We start from the raw sequence: 6407 nt of genomic DNA, 5'->3' as shown, positions 1-6407 counted from the left end.
TGAGGCCCAGAGAGAAGCTTGCACACGTTCAATTACACCTTGTGATTCTAAATCGTTTAATGTTCTTGCGACCTCATCACGCAATGCGTGAGGAACATTGCGCGCTCTGAAAAATTTCGGTTGCGCGTTGACTTTCAGTTCCAAATGTGCTTCATAGTTCTTAGCGCAACCAAGGCCCGGAGCAAAAATGTCTGCAAATTCTTCACATAGTCGAGAAACACTGGCGGAAGGCACAGTCGGATTCACTGATAGGACCTGATTTACTATAGACATGTTAAACAATTGAAATAAATCTAAACCAAACAAGTTCACTGCAATAGAAGAACGAAGAACGTAAAATGACACAAGTTTTGTTTGTCCCTTGTATGTTGCAAGAAGAGTGCACTGTCCTAACACAGGGATAAGCTGTCCTGAATAACTTTTTAGCTGAACATTTGCGGCACGCAACGGAGGTTTGCCCAGTTGTTTGTACGTGTCGTGATTGAGCAATGAAACTGCAGCTCCGGTATCGAGCTGGAATGGTATGACCTTGCCATGAATGTCCAAATCCTAAAAAAGTTTATTGTCCTGCTGACGACAAGAGCGACTGTTTTGTGCAATTTGAACAGACACTGGTACAGAATCACTTGCTAAGTGACGTGATTTCCGGCGACGTCGACGCACACTTTTTGTGGGACGAACACAGTCACTGTTAGAGAAAGTGGCACTGGACGGGGTGGAAGTAACTACATGAATGTCCATGGGCGAAGGTCCACGAGCCTGAGTGTCCTTGGTTCGATTCCGGCGCGAAGCAAAGGGCCTGGAATGGTTGTGATTGTCTGATCTGAGCTTTTTTTGGCAAACACTTTGAACATGTCCTTTCCTATTACAGAAAGAGCAAATAGCTTGGCGTGACGGGCAGTGTTCACGCGAATGTCTAGTAGCACACCGCGGGCATGATTTCACTGCATTTGTGTGCTGGCGCGGCACACCGGCTGGCGAAGTTTCAAAAGATTCCTGAGCACAGTCAAGTGTGTCTTGTCTATCCAATATGTCTATCACTTGTTGAAGGGAGGGATTAACTAGTTTCAAAATTTGCTCCCGTATGCGAACATCAGAAACGTTCTGTGCAATTGCATCACGTACCATTGTATCTGAATAAGGAAGGCCACAGTCACATTCAAACGCACAATCCCTAATAAGGCCTTGCAAAGTTGCAACCCACTCCCTATTAGTTTGACCGGCCGTACGTTTTGTACGAAAAAACATATACCTTTTTGCAACTACATTAACTGTTTCCTTGAAATAGGCGTCCAATGCCGACAAAATTTCATCGTAGGATAGAGCTGCTACGTCGCGTCGGGGAAACAGTTTCACTATCACACGCTACGTTTGCACGCCGCCACAAGACCTTGAATTCTGTAGGCGGCGAGATGAAATCCAAACTGGCGTGACCACTCAGTCCAGGTCTCGTGGGTTTGGTCAAACTGGCGAAACTGCGGTGCAACTGCATGTTGTGACGGCGGCAGCGATGAAGCGGCGGCTGCCGCATCGGTTTGAATGGCACGTTGACCCTGGACGAGCTGTCCAAGGGCATCCAATAACGCCTGCGTCTGCTGATTCTGCAAGCGATAAAATTCGGACAGTACATCTGGCGAAGCCATGACACAAGTAAATGTAAGCAATTAGAAAGAACACGTTTCCATCGTCGCCAATGATGTGTTGGCGAATGTGCCAACACCTTGTAGATAGAGGAGGCCGAAATGCACGCTATCTAACGCAGACGGGCGTGAATTCTGGAACAGGATAAGTAATGAATGGTAGCAAGAAAAGTACGTAGCTGCTTTATACTTAGCTTTTAATCCTTGTTGTATACATCGTTCTTGATGAGACATTTCGTACGATAACTATCAAACTATGTAAGGCTAATTGCGCCTTGCTAGGTCGTAGCCATGGACTTAGCTGAAGGCTATTCTAACTGTCTCTCGGCAAATGAGAGGAAGGCTTCGACAGCGTACTCGCTAGCAAAGTCGTCGTACCACTGGGACGAGTGCTCGTCCGTATCTCGAGACCTGCCTTGTGGTGGCGCTCGGTCTGCGATCACACAGTGGCGACACGCGGGTCCGACATGGACCGCGGCCGATTTAAGCTACCACCTAGCAAGTGTGGTGTCTGGCGGTGACACCACACTTTGCATTAAGACATTTTAATTCTACTCGAAATTTACCATTTGTTGAGCAGGTGTCAGTACGTGGGTATCCTCATGATAAACTGAATTTGTTGTTAAATATTTTCCGGTAGGTCTCATATGCAACAGGTAGTTCAGGGTATTTTTCTTTATACAACTCATGGCACGTTTTCTACTGATAGGTCGTCTGGAAGATAATGTCTGTCTGCATTTACCTCACCATAGTGGCTCTTTCTTCCCTGGACTGCACGTATGTGGTTTATAACTGCTGCCCCCTTTTCTTTGGATAGTTTCCAAGGCCGGTTAGCATGCATGCCTCTTTCGTCTTTGGAATACAATCCTGTATCCGTCATATTCGACTGTATAGTCTGCAGTCTGCCCCTTGTTACTACATGCAATACAATGAAGGTATTTTGGAAAACAGGACTTTCACTCCTGATACCATTTCGTTTGATTCTGACAATGTATCGGAAAGAGTAATTTCTGACATTGGCATCGTAATGCCTATGCCGTCTTCGAGTAATTAATGCCACATAAATTAACCTGGTTAAATAGGAAGATTGATCATTCCACCTACCTAACAAATTAAAATTTTTTAACAGCTGTTACCTTTCGAGGGGTTTGATTTGTTTGAAACTCTCGAACAATGAACATTCGTCGTCAACTACCTAGTTCATGAGACATCGCCATAAGGTCTCTACAAACAGTACTTGTTCTGCCACAATTTTTTCTCTCTTTAGCTGATCGATTAACTGATGGGTTATTACCTTCATCTTGTGATGATCCACAATTTTAAAGATCCTAAGACCATCAGACTACTATCACCAAGCTAAACATTATGACTGTAAGAAAGCGACAACGAATAAGATACTCAACAAATCACGTCTGCAGTCGGAACTCAAGTGACCTAACAGGTGTGATGTAAACTGACGAAGCAAAGACTGAACTGGCCCCATTCTGTCCGTGGGAAGATCGACTTAGAACTTTATTTCCGTCACCACTAAAAGTAAGACTCTTTGTATCTCGGTAATTCATAATGTTACTTGAAAGTCATTTTAATTGCGTTGTAGTACCGACGGCTTGCAGTGAGCATGTGCGACAAATTTACTTTTTATTAAAAAGACTTCCCTGTTTTTTTCTATGGCCTCCAAATAATACTTGAGTAGTAGAACCCGTTTTAAATTAACAGTGACCTCGAAGTCTTTGGTATCAATCGTTTGTGTGAAAATATCTCATCAGCTCCGGCAATTATCGTGGGAACCAACGAGAAGAATAGAATTAAGCAAAAGTGTTCAGGTCTGTATGAGAATCATCTTGCTTCGACACGCAAGCACAGGAGGTCGTTCGATTGGGGAGATAACGATAGCTACGTTATGCCCTAAGAATCCTATCATCAGCGTGTAACTTACAGTGTCTTTTAGTTATATACTATTCATATATACACTCAATTCTTAGTTATTGCATTGTTTTTTGGGGAACAAATGCACAAAATAAGGACACAGCTTTCAAAATCCATACATTCACGCATGTACACACATTTCATAACTCTTAAAGTACGATTCTTGGTTTCCAACATCCGTTTTCACAACCACTTCTCATTATTCCTTACCTTATTACACATATACATTTTCGTCGACACGTCAATCTTGCGTTGACACTTCAATATTTCATCATAATAAATATGTAGAATAATCAGATTTCTCATATAGAATCAGCTTATTGATCATAAACATACCTCAACAGTATAATACACATCGCAGTCATAATAATAACATCATAACACCTCAGTCCAATCTCAAAATTGTTGTAGCTTCCTCCAATAATTTCAAAACCTAATAAAATTATCTGCTCATTTCAATAGTGTCATCTACCTCAAACGTACTTTAAAAATCATGATCCCATACCAAATATCTCAAAGCTCTCATGGTATCACAATGGTTCCAAAAAAATATGAACAGTTCACAAAGTACAGACGAAATACAATTTCATAAGTGTGAAGTTATCCAACTGTGTAATTGCGTAAACATCTGTCAATGACATAGTAAAATAAATATTTGTCTCTCTCAGTTAAATGATCAGATAGCTGTGTAATTCTGTGTTAGAGAAATATGGTACCGATGTGTAAAGTTGTACAAGCAAATAGCATATTAGCTTGGGCTCCCTCCTTGTGCTTGCCACACACATGATACACAAAGTAAGCGTGTACCACCCTGAGGATTAATGTAATTATACCCTCAGGTGTTACAGATTACAGCAATGGAATGAAATGTATCACGGAAAACTTTCTTTGTAATTCAAAAATCTTGAAAAATAAATGGTTTAAGTACAAAATTAATCACTGAAATGCGTGTCCTGTAGCGCTAAATGTGCGTATTGCTGTAAGATAATCTCTGTGGAAGTGTCGTAGTTATTGTCCTCCGAAAGCTAAGTTCTGCAGAAGCCAATGTACTTACCTCATGATAAACAAAAGTGAAATGCTTTGCGTATAGATATCTTAGTTATTACGCTTATTGCCGTGATGAAGAAAGTACTGTGCTGTAACGTATTGTTGTGCTACGGAAAAGGCAGTCTCATTGTAGCTATACCACAAAAGTTACTACTAGAACATGTTTTACTTTCCAGAAGAATTCAGAAAAACTGTGCAGATATAAAACAGAAACACCGCAAAAGCAACATTGTAAATTGTCACTCATTAGTAGTGTCGTGATAAAATCGTGTAGCTGTCACATAAACTAACCACTGTGTCATCTGGTATCTCACAGAAAGTACTTTAAATCCAGAATGTATTTTCAAGTAAACCAAAATGTTGCATTAAAATCTCATTAGCAGTACTGGTAAATGTTCTAAGTATGTGAACCTTACTTATGTGAGCCATAAGAATCATAACCAAAAATGGTAATCGAGCTCATTGGAAAGATCTTTTCAAAACACTGGGGAATTTAACTGTTCCGTGTGAATACATTTCCCAGTCACTTGTACACATCAAAAATAACGTTGGAAATTAGAGCACAAACAGTTCTCCCCATGACTACGGAACAGGAGGTAGACTCAACTTCATTTGCCAAGAAAAAATAAACATAAGACTCAAAACAGCGTTTTCTGCCAAGGAATAAAACTGTTCAATAAATTACCAAAAGAGATAAAAGAAATGGCAAATATACACTTATTTAAAAAGGCAGCTAAAAAGCAGAAGTTATGCAATACATTTTATACATTGAACGATTACTTTGATAAAACAGAGTAGGGGTTTGGTAAAAACAATGTTACACAAATACATAATAATAATGATTACAAAATATACAACGTTCCACGTAAAGCCTTCACACTATGTTTTTTTCCTTCCTTTTCTTTTTCTAGAAAAACTTACCCCCAAGCTATGCATTGCACAATACTAACACCTCTCGCTCTTTCTGAGCTGAACATCTCACTCACTATAGAGGGATGCTGACTCAGTTTCTCAGGATAGCAAGTGGGGAACTGTGGTACAGAAAATGGCCCAGAGATCACCTGTGTGTGTGTGTGTGTGTGTGTGTGTTTGTGTGTGTAGAGTGTGAAGTGTTATGAAACGATGTGTGTATAATGTGTTCAGTGACTGATAGGTACGACTGGACAGTGTGACATTACATTATTTAATAAGTTATTTGTAAAAAAAAATGTATACCAGGAGTAAATCTAACGATTGTCCTACGTTCGTACAGTGTTTTTTCCCTTCTTTTTTCCTTTCCTAGAAAGACTTACCCCAAGCTATGCATTGCACAATACTTACACCACTTTCTGAGCTCATGAGCTCAACATCTCACTCATTGTAGAGGGATGATAACTCAGTTTTTCAGGAGAGCAGACGGAAAGTTGTGGTACAGAAAATGGCCCAGAGATTACCAATGTGTTTGTGTGTGTGTGTGTGTAGTGAGTGAAACAATGTATGTATAGTGTGTGCAGTGACTGATAGTGGGATAGACTGAACAGTGTGGGATTACATTACTTAATAAGTTATTTGTAAAAAAAGTTTAGCATATCAGGAGTAAATCTGATGAGTGTCTGTAACTAGAATTCTGTAAATGTATGTGTTTTTTGAATTAGCATATTTTAAATTGGTCTGAACTTGTAAATACTTCGACATGTCCTGTTTCTTTGTAAAAAGAGATCTACTGAAGAATAAAGCTGCTGCTGCTACAGGAGCGAAGGTGCAGCAGGTATTGTGGACGTCCTTGACTGCTCACAGGCTTAGAACCAGCCAGCC

This window comes from Schistocerca americana, chromosome 4 (assembly GCF_021461395.2).
Source record: "Schistocerca americana isolate TAMUIC-IGC-003095 chromosome 4, iqSchAmer2.1, whole genome shotgun sequence".
NCBI lineage: Eukaryota > Metazoa > Arthropoda > Insecta > Orthoptera > Acrididae > Schistocerca > Schistocerca americana.
The sequence above is the reverse complement of the archived record's forward strand: the minus strand, read 5'-3'. Positions refer to the sequence as shown.